This window comes from Canis lupus, chromosome 7 (genome assembly GCF_011100685.1).
Source record: "Canis lupus familiaris isolate Mischka breed German Shepherd chromosome 7, alternate assembly UU_Cfam_GSD_1.0, whole genome shotgun sequence".
Classification (NCBI taxonomy): Eukaryota; Metazoa; Chordata; class Mammalia; order Carnivora; family Canidae; genus Canis; species Canis lupus.
In genome coordinates, this window is record NC_049228.1 from 35,317,609 (window position 1) to 35,340,709 (window position 23,101).

The following is a 23,101-nucleotide window of genomic DNA, read 5'->3' on the forward strand; positions in this document are numbered from 1 at the left end:
TGGCTTGGCAGATTGCTGAGGGAAAGTGCAGTTATTGAACTGCTCTAATGCTCATGTCCTGATTTGTAATCTCAGAGGAGTAGGGACCTGATGTGATGAGGGTTGCTATGTGTATTTCCAGTGAGAAACAGTTAATGTTAGTGTTGACCTGTAGTTTTAACATTCTAAGAGATCAGGCAAAGTACATTGTGATTAACTTACTCTCCATGTGGAGGTCTTGCCAAAAGATCTATCAGCCATGGTCAACCGAGAACAACAAAGCCTCCCAATGACTCTTTGTGGGTCCTTGTGTGCTATGGATCAACACCAAGGGGCAAGTGCCCAGCACCAAGGGGCAAGTGCCCATCTCTCAGGATAACAAATTCTGTCTCTTCTTGCCCATCCAGATAATGAGGGGGCCTTGTCCTATAAAGCTACAATAATTGAAACAGAGTGCCACAGTTGACGATTAATAGATCAAAGAAATAGGATTAACATTAGCAGTATTAGTATTGCTTGACATAATCACATGAAAAAAGTATGTAAAGCCTGAAGTGTTCAATCCATGATAGTGAGACAACTGGCTCCCCACTTGGAGAAAATAATTAAAGTCATTGGGTCTTTCCCTTGAGGAGGATTAGCATAATTATCTTTTCCTTTGGTCATCTGAACTATCAAAGCAGCCATCCTTCTCAAAAAAAGTAAGCTCCCCACTGACAACAGGGTCCTGGGAGTGATTTCTAGAGGGCCTGCTCATGCTCACCTGTCTCCCTAACAAGATTCAGTGCCCTAACTCAGGGAATTAGGTAGGTAAGGAAGAGAACATAAAGGAATCAGGTAAAAATGACAGCCCTGAAGGAAGCCACAATTCATATATTTAACCTACAAATCCCCGGAAAGCTTAAACTTACCTTCCTAGGCCAGGAGCAGGTTTCCCTGATTTCTAAGTCCCTGAAAATGCTCCGTGGTGTCCCCAGCTCTAGATGTGACCTGAAAGATTTGTAAAGAGAAAATTATATATAAAAGTGGTTTTCTGGTTGGCTCAGCGGTTTGGCCCCTGCCTTCGGCCCAGGGCGTGATCCTGGAGACCCGGGATCGAGTCCCACGACAGGCTCCCTGCATGGAGCCTGCTTCTCCCTCTGCTTGTGTGGCTGCCTCTCTCTATCTCTCTTTCTCTCTGTCTCTCTCTCTCTCTCTGTGTCTCTCGTGAATAAATAATTTTTTTTTAAAAAAGTGTTTTTTTAAGTTATCTTATACTTCATCCTTTATTGTTTGCAAATCTCCACTCTATCACATTTAATCATATTCAGTGCTGGGCACCTGGGTGACTCACTAGGTTAAGCATCTGACTCTTGGTATAGGCTGAAGTCCTGATCTCAAGGTCGTGGGATCAAGCCCTGTGTAGGTCTCTGTGCTCAGTGTGGCATCTGCTTATCCCTCTCCCTCTGCTCCTCTCTCAGCTCATGCACTCTCTCTCTTTCTCCCTCTCTCTCTCTCTCTCTCTCTCTCAATAAATAAATAAATAAATAAATAACAAAAATCTTTAATCACATTCAATGCATAAAGGAGCATGCAATCTGAGTCAGAAGATCAAGTTCTGTGACCTTGCCAAGTCATTGTTCTTTGCTTGGCTTCTGTCTTTCCTGACACGTTCAGAGTGCACCGGGAGCTCTCTGAAGTTGCTTCCAAATGTGTGATTCTGTGATTTTATGATCACTGAAAGTGCATTGTCAGAGGGCCCAGTACACATTCAGGCGAGGCTGCTCAGTCTCTTTATTTAAAACTGTGCCATTACCATTATAACATCTCTGGGTAATGTTCCTGGGTCTGGGAAAACAGAAGCAAAAACTTTGATAGAAATGACTTTGAGTGGGCAGCCTGGGTGGCTCAGTGGTTTAGCGCCGCCTTCAGCCCAGGGTGTGATCCTGGAGACCCGGGATCGAGTCCTATGTCAGGCTCCTTACATGGAGCCTGCTTCTCCCTCTGCCTGTGTCTCTGCCTCTCTCTCTGTCTCTCATAAATAAATAAATAAATAAATAAATAAATAAATAAATAAATAAATAAATAAAATCTTAAAAAAAAAAAAAAAAGAAATGACTATGACTCCTCTTTCATCCTTCTCTGGATTTTCTCTGTCCCCAGATCTAGTTGGACTTTTGGTTTTTAGGAGTGATTCAGAAAGACCAAAGGCAGTATTTGTACAAGGCCACAGCTCTTATAGCAACACTGAGAAAAGAATAATCTGCCACTCTCTTCTCGTTCTTTTCCCTCTTGCAGGGAGGCCCGCTGAACTGGTTTGCCTAGCTGTGGAATCATGAGTACACTTTTGAATGGTTTTTGAGAAGACATTCAAAGAGTCGTGCCAGGTAAGATAGTATAACACCACTGTTAAATGCAAAGAATATCCAGTGTACAAACTCCATTGTGACCAGAATAACCGTCTGCAAGTGACCATTCAAAAACTCATGACTCAGAAATGACCTATAACTACAGAAGTACATTTACTTTCTTCAAACATTTCATTAGTGGATTAAAAAACAAAGTTTGCTTTCTGGTTGGAGAACATACCACAGCTATGACTCAATGTTCCCTAACCAGTGACTTTCAGGAGAGAAAAAACAATCCAGGCTGGTTAGTGAGGACTCACTTTAGAATTGGCTTTCCAGAAACCTGATTAAAGCAGCTTCCGGAACTGCACTATGAAAAATGTGACTTTTTGTCATTGTTTCCTCTTTTCTTGTTTTTTTCTTTTCAAAATAAATCCATTTTGGGGGAATTTGGGGAAAGTTTCAAAGTTAAGCTAAAATATGTTCCGTGTGCCTCAGTTTCCACATCTATCAGAATGGAGGTAATCAAATGTTCTAAGATGTAAAGTCTGGAAACAGTTGCAGCAGCTGCTCCACCAGTGTTTGCCATTAGTATTAATTAGTATTATTAATTATTGATTTTTGAGAGAGCATGCAGTGTGCACAGCATGAGGAGGGGGAGGGTCAGATGGAGAGGGAAAGGGAAAGAATCGCAAGCAGACTTGTTGCTGAGTGAGACCTCAACATGCCAGATCCCACCACCCTGAGATCACGACCTGAGCTGAAGCCAGGAGTCATACACTTAACTGACTGAACCACCCAGGCACCACATTAATTAATATTATTTTATTGAAAATCTTGCCACAATCTCTTTCTAGTCTCACTTCCCTCTGCCCTCCACCTGGCATGTCCTACACATCAGCCACACTGTAATGGCCCACATCCTGTTTGTTATGGGTTGTGTTATGCCCCACTCCCCACAATTCAGAGGGTGAGGTCCTAACCCCCAGTACTTCAGATTGTGACCTTATTTGGAAATGGGGTCATTACAAATGTAATTAGTGAAATTAAGATAAGATCAGAAGGGAGGACGCTTAATCCATAGGACTGGAGTTCTTTTCTTTTCTTTTCTTTTCTTTTCTTTTCTTTTCTTTTCTTTTCTTTTCTTTCTTTTCTTTTCTTTTCTTTTATTGATAATGTTCATTTATTTGAGAGAGAGGGAGTGCTAGCAGAGGGGGGAGCAGAGAGAGAGGGACAAGCAGACTCCATATTGAGCATGGAGCTCAACATGGGGCTCAGTCCCACGATCTAGAGATCATGACCCCAGCTGAAATCAAGAGTAGGACACTTAACCAACTGAGCCACCCAGGCACCCCATGAGCTGGGTTCTTATAACACAGGTGAAATTGAACACAGAGACATAGGCACAGAGAGGTGAATATGAAGGGACCCAAGGAAGGTGGAGTTAACGTGATGCCTCTACAAGCTGAGGAATGCTGCAGATTTCCAGCAAACCACCAGAAGAGAGAGGAGAGGCCTGCAACAGGTTCTCTCCCAAGCCTTCAGAACCAACCTGCCATACCTCGATCTTGCACTTCTAGCCTCCAGAACTCTGCCACAATCCATGTCTGTTGCTTATGCATATAGTTCCTGATATACACATTACATAGATTGTAAGTCACAACCTAAATTTCAAGGACATATTCTTTAAAAACTAAACTTCCAAATTACTTACAAGGTAATCAGCACATGTAGGGAAAGATAAGCATTTCAACGAGCAACAAAATATGATGTAATAGACTTATATAATATTGTATATTACACATTCATATAATATATTTGAGTCAGGTGCAGGAAATCACGGTGTATTTGAGTGTCATGTGTTCACTGTGGTACTTCGGGCAGCCACACATGAGCAGAAGGAGCTAGCACTTTCTCCAGATTTTCTAGTCTTCTTACTAAGGTGCAGACTTGTTCAGTGTTTCTTAAAGTCACGAAGGGAAATACAGAGGAGATAGTGATGTAAACTTCTTTTCATGGTGAAGCCAGTTGTTCATCTTATATATTAAATGTGATCACCTTTCCTTTAAAAAAAAAAAGATTTTATTTATTTATTCATGACAGACAGAGAGAGAGACAAAGAGAGAGGCAAAAGCACAGGCAGAGGGAGAAGCAGGCTCCATGCAAAGAGCCCTAAGTGGGACTCGACCCTGGGACTCCAGGATCATGCCCTGAGCCGAAGGCAGACGCTCAACCGCTGAGCCATCCAGGCATTGTGACCTTTCCTTTTCTTAGTTTCTAACATTTGCCACTCATTTCAGACTTACTGACCTCTCTCTTACCTCTGCTGATTGACATTCAATGTAACCTGCATTTATGGGAGGCACTTTGGCGGTAGTGTGTGTGACTCCAGAACTATAGTCATCTCCTTCAGGAAGGAGCTGATGTGGGGACTGAAGGACACTGGCCCCTCAAATCTAGATACATGGTGCTGCCCCTCAGACCAGAAACTTTGGGGAGCTTTATCCTTGATCCTTGCTCGCCCAGAGTTGTGTCAACTCCACCTCTGGGGTACATTTCCAGCCTGTCTCCTTTTCTGTCTTTGTTATCACTGCCCTGGCTCAGGGCACCATCCATTCTCAGTAGATAACAAAGCAGTTTTCTCAAGGGTCTCCCTGTGGCCACCTGTCTACAAACCACTTTCCACACCATCACATACAAGTTTGATCACGATGATGGAGTGTTTGCAATGTGCCGGGGACTGTGGAAAGCACATCACTCATTTAATCCTCATGACAATCCAGTGAAGTAGATTCTGTTATTGCCTTTTTACAGGTGAGCAAACTACTGAGAACTTGTTCAAAGTTTCACAGCTTGTAAATGACAAAACCAGGATCCAAATCCAGCCTGGCTCCCAAACATAATTAAACTACCTATAATACTCCTTTGATAACTTTCCTTCCAAATAAAATCCAAACCTCAATAATGTAGCAGAAGACGCCTTCGAAGATCTGACTCCAAGCTACTGTTCATCCTCATTTCCCTTCCCCTTCCCATACTCCTGGCAGACCGAGCAACTTGCTTACCTACCTCTCTGCCTATGCACCTGCTGCTTGCTCAGCCTAGAACAGGCTTTTTATCTCTCCTTCTGGCCTCCCTTTTGTGGTGCATTCTGATTGGATTGGGCCAGTGTGCAGGCAGTGAAAGAATTCACCTAAGGCTGAACAAAAGAGAGAGAAGTGAATCAAATGCACCACAAGGTAGGGCAAGCAGGACAGCAAAGGAGAGAGGGTCTGCAGGGAGGCGGTGGTGAGGTGCCATAGTTATAGGGTGGAGTGAGGAAGTATAGAAACATACGGAATTCTCCCTTCTTTAGTAATCTTAGGAAGTGTGTCTTGTTGTAACTGGTCAGTTAAGGCCTATGGCTGTTTCAAGGTGGGTCTCTTAATGAGCCTGTTTGTGTCAGCTCAGTGGTCAGATCAAAAGGGCCCTTTTGCCTTGTTCAAATTTCCATAGCTTAAGTCTGTTGCCTGAAAATGACCTCTAGGGGAACCTGGGTGGCTCAGCTAGTTAAGTAGCTGCCTTCAGATCAGATCACGATCCCAGAGTCCTGGGATCGAGCCCCATGTTGGGCTCCCTGCTCTGTTGTGCTCTCTCTTGTGCGCACTCTCTCTCTCAAATAAATAAATAAAATCTTTTTAAAATTAAAAGAAACCTCTAAACCTTGATCATTATGACTTCTGTGTATTGAGCACTGATTCAGTAGTAGGCATTAACTACACCATTTATTCATCATAATAACTCTGCAAGGTAGATACTCTTATCTTCATTTTATGGAGTAAAAACTGGACCTTGCAGGGTTAATAAACTGCCCACTGCCCACAGCTGATGAGTTGAATCAGGTGTTCAGACAGCTCTTATCCAATTGCTTTTAAAAATTCTTTTTTTTTTAATTAAGGTATTACTTAGAAAAAAAATTCACCCCGATTAAGTGTGCGGTTTGATAAGCTTTGGTAATGGTATGAAATCACCACTGTTACAATATACATAGTTCTCTCACTTTAAAAGCTTCCCTGAGCCCCCTTGACTGTTAAGCCCCCACCCACATTCCAGCAACCACTAATCTACTTTCTGTCACTATAGGAAAATCAAACCATATACAGTCTTTTGTCTTCTGTGTTTAACTTCTTTCACTCAACCAATGTCCTTTAAATTCATCCATATTATTGCACACATTAATATTTTGTTCCTTTTTGTTGCTAAATGATACTCTACACTATGGATATGCCATAGTTGTCTGTCCATTCACTAAATAATGGGATTTGAGTTGCTTCCAGTGTTTGGCTATTAAGAATAATATAGTCTGAATATTCATATACATATCTTATTGTGGACATATGTTGTCATTTCCTTGAATAAATACTTAGGAGTGGAATTGCAAGGTCATGTGGTAAGTTTATGTTTGACTTAACAAGAGGCAGCCATACGATTTTCCAAAGTGACACTTTCCAAATTATTTGGAAAATGTTCCCTCCTCTATTTTCTTTTCCAATATGTATACCTTGTATTTTTTTTCTTGTTTAATTATACTGCCTAGCACTTGCCATACAATGTTAAACAGAAGTAGTGACAATAGATACCCTGGCATTGTTCTTGATCTTGGATAGAAAATATTGTCATTAGCTGTAGGCTTTTTAGACATACTCTTAGATTAAAGAACTTCCTTTCTATTCCTAGTTTCCAAATGGATTTCTCATGAAGGGGTATTAAAATATGTCACATACTTTTTCTGCCTTTATTGAAATGATCACATAACTTGTCTCCTTTACCTTATTACTAGTGTGAGTTTAATTGATTCATTTTTAGATGTTAAATAAATCTTGCATTCCTAGGATAAGTTCCACTTGGTCATGCTGTCTTATCTATGTATTGTTGGAGTCAATTTGGTAACACTTTTGAGGGTTTTTGTGCCCATGTTCATGAGGAATGGTCTGAATTCTTTTGTGATCTCATTGTCTGGTTTTGGAATCTAGGTAATACTGGCTTCATAAAATTATTTGGAAAGTGTTCCCTCCTCTATTTTCTTACACTTTGTACATGATTGATATTATCATCTCAATCCTTAAGTTTTTGGAAGAATTCATCAAGTGAAGCAATCTAGATCTAAGGTTTTCTTTGTGGGAAAGTTTTTAATTGTGAATTCAATTTCTTTATTTTTTTATTTTTAATTTTTAAAATTTTTTAAAATTTCTTTTATTGACATAAAGCTATTCAAGTTTTTTATTTCTTCTTTGGTCAATTTTGATGATTTGTATTTTCCAAGGATTTTGTCCGGTTCATCTAAGTTGTCAAATTTATTGGCATAAAATTTTCTTGCGGGCAGCCCCGGTAGCTCAGCGGTTTAGCGCCGCCTTCAGCCCAGGGCATGATCCTGAAGACTTGGAATTGAGTCCCACGTCAGGCTCCCTGCATGGAGCCTGCTTCTCCCTCTGCCTCTCTCTTTCTCTTTCTTTCTCTCTCTCTCTCTCTCTCATAAATAAATAAAATACTTTAAAAATAAAATAAAATAAATTTTCTTGCTATCTTTGTAATTCCTGGAGAATCTGTAGTAATGTCGTTTGTGCCATGGCTGACATTAAGAATTCAGGGCATTTTTCTTTTCTTAATCAGTCTGGCTAGAAGTTCTTCAATTTTATCAGCCTTTTTAAAGAATAAAGTTTGGGTTTATTGCCTTTCTCTGTTTTCTCTTTTATTAATTTCTGCTTTAATTTTTATTATTCTTTGACTTGGGCTACAATTGTTCGTTTTCCGGTTTCTTAGCTCGTAGGTCAGATCACTGATTTGAAGCCTTTCTCCTTTTCTATTACAAACATTTAAAGCCATGCATTTCTTTCTAAGTACAACCTTAGCTGAAGCCCACAAATTTTAATGTGTGTATCATTTTCATTCAGAACACTTTCTAACATATTTCTCCTTTGCTCTATTGATTATTTAGAAATGTACTGTTTAATTTTCAAGTACTTGGGTTTTTCCTAGTTATTTTATTTTTATTGATTTAGAATTAATTCCATCATGGCCAAATAATATACCTGGTATTATTTCAATCTTTTAAATATTAATGAGATTTATTTTATTATCCAGAATATGGACTATCCTGGTATATATACCATTTGCAGTTGGATTTATATTTTACCATGCATTGTTTAGTGTTCTATCAATAATAAGTTATAATTGATTTTTTTTCTAGTTCTTTTATCAGTTGCTGAGAATAAGAGGTATTAAAATCTCTAACAATGATTGTGGAATTATTTACTTACCTCTTTGATTCTGCCAATTTTTCCTTCCTGTATTTGAAGCTATGTTACTTGGTACATACATATTTATGTTTTAAATATCTTTTCCTTATTAATTAACCCTTTTATAATCATTTAAAATATCTTATATACAAATCTTATGCATATGTTGTTAGATTTATACTTAAGTATTTCATTTGGGGGGCCACCAATATAAATCATATTGTGTTTTTAATTTCAAATATCACTTGTTCATTGCTGGTAGACAGAAAAGAGATTGACTTTTTTGTGTCCTGCAGCCTTGTTAGAATTGTTTACTAGTTCTAGGAGTTGTTGGGTTTTTTTTTAATCAATTCAGATTTTCTACATATATGATCACATCACATTCAAACAAAGACAGTTTTATTTTTTCCTTTGAATTAATGTACCTTTTGTTTGCTTTTGTCTTATTGCATTAGCTAGGACTTCGAATACAATATTGAAAATGAGTGGTGAGAAAGGACACCCTTGCCTTGTACCTGATCTTAGTAAGAAAGTTTCTGCTTTCTCACCATGAAGTATGGTGTTAGCTACAGGCTTTCTGTAGATAGTCTTTACCAAGTTGAGAAAGTTCCCCTCTATTTCTAGTTTACTGAGAGTGTTATAATGAATATGTGTTGGATTTTATAAAATATTTTCAGCATCTATCGATTTGATCATGAAATTTTCTTCTATAGTTTATTGATGGGATGGGTTACTTTACTTGATTTTCAAATGTAGAACCAGATTTACATACCTGAGATAAATTCCATTTGGTCAAGATATATAATTCTTTTTACACATTATTGGGTTAAATTTGCTAATATTTTATTGAGTAGTTTTACTTCTATGTTCCTGAGAGATATTAGTCCCTAGTGCTCTTTCTCATAAATATATTTGTCTGATTTTGATATTAAGGTAATGCTAGCTTCATAGAATGATTTGGGAAGTATTATTTCTCATATTTTATGGAAGGTATTGTAGACAACTGTTCTAATTTGTTACTTAAATGTTTAGTAGAATTCAATAGTGAACTCATCAGGGTTTGTATTTTCTGTTTTGAAGGTTATTAACTATCAATTCAATTTTGTTGATAGATATGGGCCTATTTAGATGATTTATTTTTTCTTGTGTAAGTTTTGACAGATTGTGTCTTTCAAGGAACTGGCCCATTTCAACCGAGTTTTCAAATTTATGGACACAGAGCTGTTTCTTTATTATCCTTTTAATGCCCATGGGCTCTTTAGTAACTTTCCTTCTTTCATTTCTTAATTAGTAATTTGTATTTTTCTCTGTTTCTTCTTTAGTTTGTCTAAAAGCTTATTAACTTTGGAAGAGACTGGGAAGATGTCAAAGTAGAAAGACCCGCTTGCCTCATCTCACAGATACAACCAAGTTATACTCACATCAACATAAAGAACCCAGAAAATAACCTGAAGACTGGCAAAAAAAAAATTCTACAACTAAAAATAGAGAAGAGGCAACATTGAAGAAGTAAGGAAGGGCAAAAACATCGTTTGGGAGTGAAATGAATCATGGCTGTTCATGGTGTGGAGGGAGCCAGTGTTGCAGAGAAGGGTGAAAAACAGACTGTGACATAGGGGAGCCAGCATAGGGAAGACAAATCCCCATAACATTTGTCTTAGAAACTGAGAGGGGCCAGATTTTTTGAGTTCTTACAATCAGTTGGACTTAAAGCCTAGAATTTTAAAAATCAGCAGCCTGAGCTCTGGGAGAGCCCAGAGGGCAAAAGAAAGCTGAGTCCCTGCCCTTAAAGAGACAGCATGACAAACAGCCCATTCAGATGCAATGTAGAACCAGCAGGTTGAAAAACTGTTGGTTCTGGAGATAGATGGGAAGGAGTTATTTACCCATCTCAGAGCAAGAATTGGAGAAGCAGGGATCATGGGGAGACTCCTCCAGGAATGAAAGAGCTAACACATGCCATTTCCCTCCTCCACCCCCCAGCATAAACACAGGGCCACCTGTGGGGACCAGCACAGCACTGATTCTACTTTACTTGCTTACACCAAACCTCCCCCTTCCCCTGCACTTCAGCAGATCCATCCTTCCTAGTCATACTTGTCTCAGTCTCTGTGCTGCAGGCCCCCTCCCCCAGAAGACTGGCACAAACCCCAACATCTCGTCTCCTGACCTGCATATTTTGCAGGATTTCAGTTCTGGCAGTAGTAGTGGAAGGTCTCATTTCACAAACGGACCACTGCACACCTTATTAAAATGCTCCCCACCCCAGAGCACCTGGGTAGCTTAGTCAGTTAAGTGTCCAACTCTTGGATTCAGCTCAGCCCCTTGGTCTCATGGCTACTGGGATTGGGCCCCATGTTGGGCCCCATGTTAGGCACCATGCTCAGTGGAGGTCTGCTTGGATATTCTTTCCCTCTACCCCTTCCACTCATTCTCTCTCTCTCTCTCTCAAATAAATAAATAAATCTTTTTTTTTTTTTAACAAGAAGTCATTATGTATTTTTCTTTTAATTTTATTTATTTATGATAGTCACACAGAGAGAGAGAGAGAGAGAGAGAGAGGCAGAGACACAGGCAGAGGGAGAAGCAGGCTCCATGCACCGGGAGCCTGACGTGGGATTCGATCCCGGGTCTCCAGGATCGCGCCCTGGGCCAAAGGCAGGTGCCAAACCGCTGCGCCACCCAGGGATCCCAATAAATAAATCTTTAAAAAAAATTACAACCACCTCTCCTGGGGACCAAACACTGCTAACAATTGACAGAGAGGGCCTCTACAAACAACTGGACCAAAGGAAAAAAAAAAGAGGCCAGGACTCAACAACAAGGCACACACAACACACAGAGAAGACACTTCCTGAAGTGCAGACCCTGGGGAACAGGAGACACTGCACTAGAGGGCATGACAAGACCTCTTCATAAGGCCATTACTGTCAAGAGCAAGAGACATAGCTGATTTTCCTAACACAAAGAAACAGACACAGAGAATTAGACAAAATGAGGAGAAATATGTCCCAAATGAAAGAATAGGACCAAACCACAGGAAGAGCCCTAAGTGAAACAGATATAAGTAATATGCCTGATAGAGAATTTAAAGTAATGATCAGAAAGATACTCTTTAGACTTGAGAAAAGAGTGGAGGAGATCTGTAAGACTGTTAACAAAGAGATAACAAAAGAACCAACCAGAGATGAAAAATACAGTCAACTAATATTCGATAAAGGAGGAAAGACTATCCATTGGAAGAAAGACAGTCTCTTCAATAAATGGTGCTGGGAAAATTGGACATCCACATGCAGAAGAATGAAACTAGACCACTCTCTTTCACCATACACAAAGATAAACTCGAAATGGATGAAAGATCTAAATGTGAGACAAGATTCCATCAAAATCCTAGAGAAGAACACAGGCAACACCCTTTTTGAACTCGGCCACAGTAACTTCTTACAAGATACATCCACGAAGGCAAAAGAAACAAAAGCAAAAATGAACTATTGGGACTTCATCAAGATAAGAAGCTTTTGCACAGCAAAGGATACAGTCAACAAAACTCAAAGACAACCTACAGAATGGGAGAAGATATTTGCAAATGACATATCAGATAAAGGGCTAGTTTCCAAGATCTGTAAAGAACTTATTAAACTCAACACCCAAAGAAACCAACAATCCAATCATGAAATGGGCAAAAGACATGAACAGAAATCTCACAGAGGAAGACCTAGACATGGCCAACATGCATATGAGAAAATGCTCTGCATCACTTGCCATCAGGGAAATACAAATCAAAAACCACAATGAGATACCACCTCACACCAGTGAGAATGGGGAAAATTAACAAGGCAGGAAACAACAAATGTTGGAGAGGATGCGGAGAAAAGGGAACCCTCTTACACTGTTGGTGGGAATGTGAACTGGTGCAGCCACTCTGGAAAACTGTGTGGAGGTTCCTCAAAGAGTTAAAAATAGACCTTCCCTACGACCCAGCAATTGCACTGTTAGGGATTTACCCCAAAGATACAGATGCAATGAAACGCCGGGACACCTGCACCCCAATGTTTATAGCAGCAATGGCCACAATAGCCAAACTGTGGAAGGAGCCTCGGTGTCCATCGAAAGATGAGTGGATAAAGAAGATGTGGTTCATGTATACAATGGAATATTACTCATTTATTAGAAATGACAAATACCCACCATTTGCTTCAACGTGGATGGAACTGGAGGGTATTATGCTGAGTGAAGTAAGTCAGTCGGAGAAGGACAAACATTATATGTTCTCATTCATGTGGGGAATATAAATAATAGTGAAAGGGAATATAAGGGAAGGGAGAAGAAATGTGTGGGAAATATCAGAAAGGGAGACATAACGTAAAGACTGGTAACTCTGGGAAACGAACTAGGGGTGGTAGAAGGGGAGGAAGGCGGGGGTGGGAGTGTTTGGGTGACGGGCACTGGGGGTTATTCTGTATGTTGGTAAGTTGAACACCAATAAAAAAAAAAGAAAAGAAAAAATAAATAAATAAATAAATAAATGTGAAAAAAAAAAAGAAAAATACAATAAATGAAATTAACACTCGGTGGAGGGATCCCTGGGTGGCGCAGCGGTTTAGCACCTGCCTTTAGCCCAGGGCTCGATCCTGGAGACCCGGGATTGAATCCCACGTCAGGCTCCCGGTGCATGGGGCCTGCTTCTCCCTCTGCCTATGTCTCTGCCTCTCTCTCTCTCTCTCTGTGTGTGACTATCATAAATAAATAAAAATTTTAAAAATATATTTAAAAAAAAAAAACACTCGGTGGAATAAATAGCATGATAGATGAAGCAGAAGAATGAATGAATAACCTAGAAGACAGAATAATGGAAAGTAACCATGCTGACCAATTGAGAGGAAAATAATTTTGCAAATTGAGAATAGTCTTAGAGAACTCAGTGATTCCTCCAGGCATAATAATTGCATTATAGGGATCCCAGCAGAAGAAGAGAGAAAAAAGGGGGTGGAAAATTTACTTGAAGAAATAATAGCTGAAAATTTCCCTAACTGGGAGAAGGAAACAGACATCTAAATTCAGGAAGCACAAAGATTCCCCCAGAAAATCAACCTGAGGAGGTCCACTCCAAGACACATAGTAATTAAAATAGCAAAAAGTAGCAATAAAGAGAGAATTTTAAAAGCGGAAAGAGAAAAGAAGACAATTACATATAAGGGAAAACCCATAAGGCTATCCACAGATTTTTCAGCAGAAACTCTGCAGGCCAGAGGGAGCAACATGATCTATTCCAAATACTAAAAGGAAAAAATCTGCAGCCACGAATACACTCTCCAGCAAAGCTATCATTCAGAATAGAAGAGAGTTACTCAGACAAACAAAAACTAAAGGAGTTTATGACCACTAAATCAGCCCTACAAGAAATATTAAAGAGGACTCTTTGAGTGGGAAGGAAAGAACATAAGTGAGAATATGAAAAGTAAAAAACACAAAAGCAGTAAAAATAAATATATCCAGAAACATCAGTCAAGGGATTCATAAAATAAAAGGATATAAAATATGACACCATATACCTAAAAAGTGGGGGGGGGGGGGTGGGGAGAAGGAACAAAGAAAGGCTCAAACAACCATCGACTTAATATAGACTGCTATGTGCAGAAGATGTTAAATACCAACTTCATGGTAATCACAAATCAAAAACCACTAATAAACGTGCAAAGAATAAACAGAAGGGAATCCAAGTATATCACTAAAGAAAGTCAACAAACCATGAAAGAGAGCAAGAGAAGAGAGGGTCAGAGAAAAACTACAGAAACAACCCCCCAAATAACTAATAAAATGGCAATAAACACATATCTGTGTACAATTACATTGAATGTAAAAGGACTGAACACTCCAAAAAGACATAGCGTGACAGAGTGGATAAAAATACGAGACTCATCCATATACTGCCTATCAGAGACTTACTATAGACCTAAGGACACCTGCAGGGATGCCTGTGTGGCATAGTTAGGCATCTGACTCTGTTTTAGCTCAGGTTATGATCTCAGGATCATGAGATTGAGCCCCACATCAGGCTCCATGCTACTCAGAAGAAGCGCATTTGAGATTCTTTCTCCCTTTCTCTCTGCCCCTCCCACTTGTGCTCTCTCTAAAATAAATAAAGAAGTCTTTTTAAAAGATTAAAAAAAAAAGACATCTGCAGACTGAAAGTAAGGGAATGAAGAAACATTCATCATGCAAATGGATGTGAAAAGAAAGCCGAGGCAGCCATACTTCTATCAGAAAAATAGACTACAAATATTTCTACTGTTCTTTCCATCTTTCTTCTCCTTCTGGTGTTGTAATTACCCATATGCTATATTTCAGTAGTTGTCCCACAGTTCTTGAATATTGTGTTCTGCTTTTTTCAATCTTTTTTTCTCTTAGCCTCTCAGACTTGGAGGTTTCTACTGCTACATCCTTAAGCTCAGAGAGTCTCTCTTCAGCCATGCCCAGTCCACTAACAAGCCCATCAAAGGCATCCTTCACTTCTGTTATACTGTTTCTGATAGCTAGCAGTTCTTTTTTGTTTTTATCTTAGAATTTCCATCTCTGCTTTTAGGCTTGTTTCATATACTTGCTGCTTTATCCATTAAGGCCCCTACATCTTAACTATAGTTGTTTTCAATTCCAGCTCTGATAATTCTAATATTCCTGTCATTTCTGAGTCTGTTTCTGAGGCTTGTTCAGTCTCTCCAAACTGGGATTTTTGTCTTGTGTGCGCCTTGTGACTTTTTTCTTGATACCTTACTTGATGTACCAGGTAAAACAACTGCTGTAAATAGGCCTTGAGTAATGGGGTGATGTGGTACAGGAAGGGGATGCATTCTATGATCCTGTGATTGGGTCTTGGAGTTTCAGGGAGCCTGTGCCCCAGGACAATGGGCTTCACCACTGCTTCTCAGTCCCCTCCTTCTCAGGTGAGACAGGATGGTCAGAGGGAGCTGGAAACAAGCTATTTCCCTTCTTCCAGGTCAGTTAGGCTCTGATATTACCCCAGCAGGTTAGGCTCTGGTAAAATAATTTTCCCTGAGGGCAGATCTTGTTAAGAACAGAATGCTCTTATTGCTTCAAATGGTTCATTTACCCCTCCCTCTCTCAGAAGCACGAGGGGAATGTTCTCTGGTATTCACTGTGAGAACCTCGTCAAAACTGGAAGGTAAAACTCACAAAAGTGTGGGGGGTCTTCTGACTGGGTCCCCCTGATGTTTTGTGGCTCATTCCTGTCCACACTGAGACCCTGGCAATGTCTCCAGTACAGTGTAGGTTTTCCTGCCCCTGCATCGGGTCCCATGGAAGTTTCTGTTGTCCTGTGTCCTGTCACTTGTCCTGTGACTTCACTTCTCGGACAGGCCTAAGGAGAGGGGTCACTGACTCAGTTTGTTCAGCTTTTCTTGTTATGAGGGGGTGAGTGGTGACTTCTGAGCTCCTTATATATGGAGCCGGAATCCTAAAATCCTTGACTAATTATCTTTACTTTTAGGCATTCTCTGGACTTGGCTTAGGCATTCTCTGACTTTTGTGCCTGGGTTAAGTGTCCCCTCTATGTGCCCTTCTGGCACCCTGCACTTACTCTAGTCACAACCTAGAAAATCAGGCAATTTCTAGGATAATTATGGCACATGACCCAACCATTACTGGTCACTGAAAGCTTTCCAGAAGGACAGGAATATCATCAGAGCCCTGAGGAAAAGGACAAGTTAACCAGGTGGAAAGAGCTTATTTGTTTCTTCCTTCCTTCCTTTTTTGTTTTTGTTTTTGGTTTTGGTTTTGATTTTAGTTTTTTTTTTAGCTTGTTTCTTTTTCTTTTCTTTTTTGTATATTTTTTTTTATTGGAGTTCAATTTGCCAACATATAGTATAACACCCAGTGCTTATCCTGTCAAGTGCCCCCCTCAGTGCCCATCACCCAGTCACCCCAACCCTGCCCACCTCCCCTTCCACTACCCCTTGTTCGTTTCCCAGAGTTAGGAGTCTCTCATGTTCTGTTCCCCCCACTGATATTTCCCACTCATTTTCTCTCCTTTCACCTATAAGCTTATCTGTTTCTATGACTGTCTCCCTTTTTAGATTCTAAACCCCTGGAGGACAGACTCCACATTTTATTTATATTTGTATTCCCAGTGTTTGGTAATTGTTGAAGGTGGCGAATGAGTGAAATTTAATAAACTGGAAAATTAAAGAGAGGGCTGGGTATTAGTGTAGAACAATAAAAGCATTGGAACAAACCTCACCTTGTGTCTGTGGAACCCCCAGTAGTCTGGTGAGCTTGGAGTGGCACGTGGCCTGTGAAGAACTGGGACAGACAGGCCGGCACCAGCTGATGGAGGATGGTGAATGCAGACAGTGCAGGAGAGCCACAGGCCAGTTAGCAGAGCAGCCCTCTCTAGGCACCCCTGCTTCCTGCAAAGCATGACTGTGAGCAAGTCAGTCCCACAGTAGAGTTTCCTAGATTCCACGTCTGCAGCTGAGAAGCGTTTTTAAAATAAAACTCTTAATGAGGCAAATGGGTGACTCAATGAGTTAAGCATCCATCACTTGGTTTTGACTCAAGTCACAATTTTAGAGTCCTGAGATCAAGTTCTGTGTCAGGCTCTACACTCAGCATGGAATCTGTTTGAGATTCTCTCTCTCCCCCTCTCTTCCTCTGCCCCTCCCCCAACTTGTGCTTACTCATGCTCTCTTCTCTCTCTCTCTCTCAACTAAATAAAGTCTTTTAAAAAAATAAACTTTTATCACTGCAAATAAAGAATGGATTAACTCTCCACAAATATTTAAAATGTTTGATAGCCTAGACAGGCCCAGTTTTTCTGCTTAACTGATGAGGGCCACACCAGTTCCCTAGGATCCCCTCTCCCAGGGCACCAACAAACCCTCCACTGCATGCCAGCCCCAGGAGGCCTGGTGCTTAGCAGGTTCCCGTCCCCAGGGGCCAAGACAGGGCTCTGAGTCAGTGAAGTCCTCTTGTCTATGGAAAGGGTAGTATTTCCTTGGACATTTTCTCATTGCCACAGAAGCAATGTTTGTCCAGAGACGAACACAAGAAAGGACAATACTTCTTGTGAGCACGAGTCTCTGCCAGGTGGGCTTCCCTTGGCATTCGTGGCTTCATCTCTTCAGCTGCTGAAGGCCTCCCCGAAATACCCCTGGAACAGGTTCTGCCAATGGAGTTCCACCACTAAATTAAAATGTTCAGCTACATCACTGTGAATAATGAACTCAGGGACCTTTCTTAAAGCAAAGCATGTGACACCGCAGGATAAGGCAAAGCAGAATTAAAGGAGAGGAGAGGCGGCAATCTGGTTTTCTGGATGCATCTAAGTCATTTTTTAATTTTGAAATTCACAAGGGTGAAAACAGATGGCCGATAGGATAAATTCCACCGCCTGCTTTGTTCAGCTTGCTCAGTGAACTACAAGTCGGGAAAGTTCCCATTAAAAATCTGTTTTCTCTCAAAAAATTGGAAGCCCTGGCATCACTGGACCCATTTTCCCACGACAGCTCAGCAGATTAAAGCTGATGGCAGCTGCCCCTTGTGGGGCTTGAACACCCTCCAGACCCCACAGCATGGCCCCATCTCCAGCTCCTGACCATGCTGCTCATGGAAGCGTACCTGCCTGGCTCCTCACTGCCAGGCAGCTGAGCTTTCTGACCCCTGAGTCAAAGATCCCTTAGCTCCTGTTATTTTTAAAATTATTTTTCTAGGAAATAAGTAAATCTATTTTCATTTTTATTTTTTTAATTTTAACCCAGAATGTGGCAAATATGCATATATATACAATGGAATATTATTCAGTCTTTAAAAAGAATGAAATCCTTAGCTCTTTGTAAACCTTCCTCTCTTTCATCTCCTGCTCTTTTTCCAGCCTCTTCACTCATAACAGGCAAAAGTGGTTTTCTTGTCCTGAGAATCTCATTAAATTATTTTTATGAAACACCATAGATAGAACTTGGACAGGGCTCACACTGACTTTCCTATGGGGTGTAAAAAAAGTAAAAGACCAAGGGTCCAGAGAAATGATGTTTTGTTCTAGATCTGCCTGCAGCCTATTTGGTAACCACTGTATCCTTGGCGACAGCACCACGCCTAGCAACAAGAAGATGCTTGGTTACACACCTTACCAGGGTCTCAGGGATTCGCCACTTAACCAGTTGGTCCTCAAGTTTCATCCAGCTCTGGTTTCTGTGACTCTGTAAGGGCAAGGACGATTTTCTGGTGGCTTCACGTGGTAGAATGACAGGTTGATGGGCAAAGACTGGAAAGTCCACCTGATGTTATTTCAGTTGGCTAGAGCCTATAAACATTCATTGCTGCTGTGCTTAGTTTGGACATACAGAGATTAACAAGATACAGGGTTGGTTCTGGGCAATCTCCTGTGATTGATGACTAGAAAATCAGATATTAACACAACCCCTAAGCCCATACCTCTTGCACACTTGTACCAATATCACCTTGTGTTCTTTTGTCTTCTGACCTTCCCTCTGGGAAAGTACTAGCAACTCTGAGACAGAGTATCACAGTCCCCTGGCTAAGAGCTTCCACTTGCAGTTAGGAGAATGGAGTCCCTATAATGTTATTAGTTACAAACAGAGAAGCTAAAATGCTTATTCCTCTGGGAGAGGCAACCCAGACCTCAGATTGCATTAGGATCTGCATGATTAACAGCAGCTCATTTCCTGGATGCTGACTTTGGTCAGGGGAGTGAAGGTGAAGCAGAGGGAGTGGCTCAGCACCAGAGCCTCAGGTCAGCAAGGACAGGGAAGCTTCTGTCTGTAGTGCCCAAGCTACCAGGTAACTCTCAGCTTATGGTCAACTCTTGTCAAAGTACTTACAGGCATCAGCCTACTTTTCTGTAATCTTATCCCTAAACTGATCTATTGCATTGAAAAGGGATCAAAGTTCAACCAGACCAGAGAAGACTATTGCAAATGAACCAAACTACAGTGGGGAGTCTTGCAGGCACAGAGCCACACCCTCACTGGATCATCTCTTTTTTTTTTTCTTTTTAAGATTTATTTATTATGAGAGACACACAGAGACAGGCAGAGACATAGGCAGAGGGAGAAGCAGCCTCCTTGCAGGAAGCCTGATGCAGGACTCAATCCCAGGACCCCAGGATCAGGCCCTGAGCCAAAGGCAGATGCTCAGCCACTAAACCAGCCAGGTGCCCCATTTGGTTGTCTCTTGCAGGGCTGTCCTAACCTCTCTGCAGTGCTCACACATGGGGTGTGGTCTGAGATGTGCAGGGCTCACCCAAAGCCCAGCCCTAGGGCCACGCAGCTGGCCTACCGGCTGGCACCTGCTCTGCACCATAGCTCAGCATCCCCTCTTCCCTATGGCTATAGGGAAATATAGCCATTTAGTGTCCTGCACAGGCCTCAGGGATTCATTCTGATCTGAATGAGGCAGGAGGGCTTTAACATCCTTGAACTTTCTGAGACTCAACAGGAAATCTGTGGTACTTGCCATGTGGCATTAGTCTGGTCCGTGGTATTGCTTTGTTCCTAAGACTGAGTTTCTCCCCTTAACATATGGTCCTGTTCTTATTATAGCCACTGGGTTTTTCCTTTTTCCCTTCCCTGAACCCCATCCATGCCTCTGGGATCCAGGTCTTCCCAGCCTCCTTCCTTTTTTTTTTTTTTTTAAGACTTATTTATTTATTTAAGAGAAAGCACAAGAGAGGTGGGCAGAAAGAGAGAAAGGGAGAGAGAAAGAAAAACAGACTCCCCGCTGAGCAGGGAGCTGGACATGGGGCTTGATCTCACATTCCTGAGATCATGAGATCATGACCTGAGCTAAAAGCAAGAGTAGGACACCCAACCGACTGAGCCCCCTTCTGGGGAAGAGCTGGGATGGCTGTGGGGACAGGAAGGGGTAACATGTCAAAGTGTCTGCACCAGTGGTGGCACACTGAAGCCACTGAGCCTTGTGCAAGGCTGATCCAGTCCCCAGTGTAGAGATGAACAGTGGAGATATTAAAGCTCAGGGCAAAAGACCATTTCCCAAGATCACCCAACTGGGGAGCTGAAGAACAGGGGTTTGAAGCATGGTCAGCCTGGCTTACAGGCTTTTTGTTCTTATCTCTCCACCCTGCAGACTCCCAGGGACCGAAGCACAGCTCCAAATGCAGCTGAATCTGGGCCTCTACCTGCCAGCCACCAACCCCTCCCCTGATCCCAGTGATTTCTAAGCGCTGCTCAGAAGGATCTGCCACAGCTCAGTCCTGTCCTTTTGTTTGGAGTCCCTCCCTACAATGACTTAACCCTGTGTTGCCAACCAAGAGGCCGCCTCTCCCTCCCCCCGTGACTCCCTTCCCTCCCCACCCCAATCCCTGCCACAGCTCTTAGTGCACATGTGCTCCCCTCTTTCAAACAGATAAGTAAAATCTTTTTAAAAATAAAATAATATAAAGCTGAGTGTAAAAAAAAATTAAACAGAACTGAGATGACATTTGCAATATCCCAGATGATATTGCTATTGAAATCAGGACACTGCACAAAGAATAGGATATAACAATGTCACTCCGGTATTTGTTAAGAATGTAGCTGACAGGCAGCAAAGGCAGAGGAAAATCAGGGGTTCTGTGCACACATCTAGTCGTAGCAACGCCTCTTTTCAGGAGGGGCCTCAGCGACCACTGCTGACAGTTTTCTTCAGGCTCCATCAATGTTTTCCGTTGTTTAAAGACACACATTAATTTAAAGTCTCCTCCCATTCTCTCTGTAAATTACAGCATTCAGATGAAGTGGCAGCTGCTGTAATTAAGACACAGTTAATTGCCTATCTCCTTAATTGCAATGATAGGATTTTGACAGTTTGGTAAATAAGAATTGTTTGGTTTCCTCTGGCAACTTCAGCCTTGGCTTTCCTCACAAATGCTGAGTCACCCAACTCAGGGACAAAGGGCTGCTGTTGGAGGAGACAGGATGGGGAGGAAGCCAGTTCACCTGCAGTTCCGTCTCCGGAGCCAGAGAGAGAGGAAACCACAAAAGCAGAAAGTGTGGGTCATGGGGGCACAAGAGGAAACACACCCAAAGTCGAGAGCTACCGAGTGCCAACCCCGCTTCTAACCTCACATCTTCCCACTGTGCACAAAGGATGCTCCTCCATAGAGGCAGAAAAGAATGGTGGGTCACAGCAAAAACTTTGGGGTCACGTGGCCTAGGGCTCAGAGCTTTTCTTTACCTTTTCTGCGTGTGTAACTGTGGGCATGTTCTCAAATGCTTCCTGGCCTCATTTGCTTCTGCCGAAAAGGACTTTGCTGCAGCCACTTCATAATATTTCAAGAATTAAAAAAAAAAAAAAAATCTTATAAAGTGCCTTAGCAACACATCAGGCTCCTGGTGAGTGGTCAGCAAATGGAAGTCACATAGAAAGCATGACTCTCGTTCCAAAACAAATGTAAATAAATTTGCTTTTTTTTTTTTTTTTCTGTAAACTGAATCTTGATCATAGTCTACCTTCCAGGTTCCCATCTCTGGCATTTCTCTCAGGTCTTGCCACTTTCTAATAACATTGATTCAGGGAGCCAGAGTCCAAGTGATTAGCATCAAAAAAACTGGATCTAATTTTCAAAGCCTCTCCAAGGCAAGAAGATGCCATGTTCAATGTTGCTGCAGAGAAGCAGAAGAGAAAGAAAACAGGTTTCTACAATAAAACAGTGCCTACCTGGTACGGTCATATCCTACCCTGGTCATTCGTAGCCCTCAACACAAGTCTTTTAGCTTCAATTGCACTGTGACAACCATGTTATTTGTCAGCCCTTGCTTCCCAGAGGCCACACTAAAAAGGATGCTAGTGAAAATGACACCTGGCTCTTTCCCAGTACCACTGTTTTTGTACTCAAATTCCTGTCCTTTCCAAAGTATAAAGTGAAGGGTGCATTGTTATACATTACGTAACACTGTTTCAACAAATGAATGAATGGAGAGAGGTGAATGGGTGGAAGAACTCCATTTAAAAATAAGAGTTCCTTTAAGGAAGGTGAATCTTGTCCTGCTCACCACATATATGGGTTTGGCTCTGCAGAGGTGGATTCAAACAAGAGAGGGACTCCCTGTGTTTTATCTAAACAAAGTCCAAAGGAAGACAGTCAAGGGTGTTTTGGTAGCTTCAAGATCCTGAGGAAGCTAGCCTTCTTCAAGCTTGCTTTTCCACCCTCCTAAATGCATGGCTTCCAACGCATGGTGCCAAGACTACTCAAATCCCAGCATCTTGCCTGCATTCTTAGGTAAGAAAAGGCCATGCCTCCTCCTTCAAAGGTATGTCCCAGGGAGGGTACCAAACACTTCCAGTGGCATGTACTAGCTCAGAGTTAGACACACAGCCACACACACATGTGGCAAATACTGCCCTGGCCACTCAGCCTGCTGACACTGCAGCAGACCTCCCCGAGCACTATAATCGTTGCTCAAGCAAGAGCCACTGGAGGCCATGGTCCAAGGCAGGTACCTCATGTCAACAGCTTCCAGCCACCTCAGTGCTTACCTAAAAACCAAC

General features: G+C 41.6%; 2 long non-coding RNA genes across 2 annotated transcripts in view; one reads left to right on the forward strand and one right to left on the reverse strand.

Annotated features, from left to right (window-relative positions):
• LOC111096700 overlaps nucleotides 1–17,217 on the reverse strand; it is a 37,857-nt gene extending 20,640 nt beyond the window's left edge. The window contains exons 1-2 of the long non-coding RNA XR_005362227.1: nucleotides 16,836–17,217; nucleotides 891–969 (exon numbers count right to left, since the gene is read on the reverse strand). This is a non-coding gene — a long non-coding RNA (uncharacterized LOC111096700). The remainder of the gene's footprint in view (nucleotides 1–890; nucleotides 970–16,835) is intronic.
• A 1,479-nt stretch (nucleotides 17,218–18,696) lies between these two features.
• On the forward strand, nucleotides 18,697–21,036 carry LOC111096891. Its single transcript, XR_005361665.1, has 2 exons — nucleotides 18,697–19,393; nucleotides 20,699–21,036. It is a non-coding gene; the product is annotated as an uncharacterized LOC111096891 (long non-coding RNA).
• The last annotated feature ends 2,065 nt before the right edge of the window (nucleotides 21,037–23,101 follow it).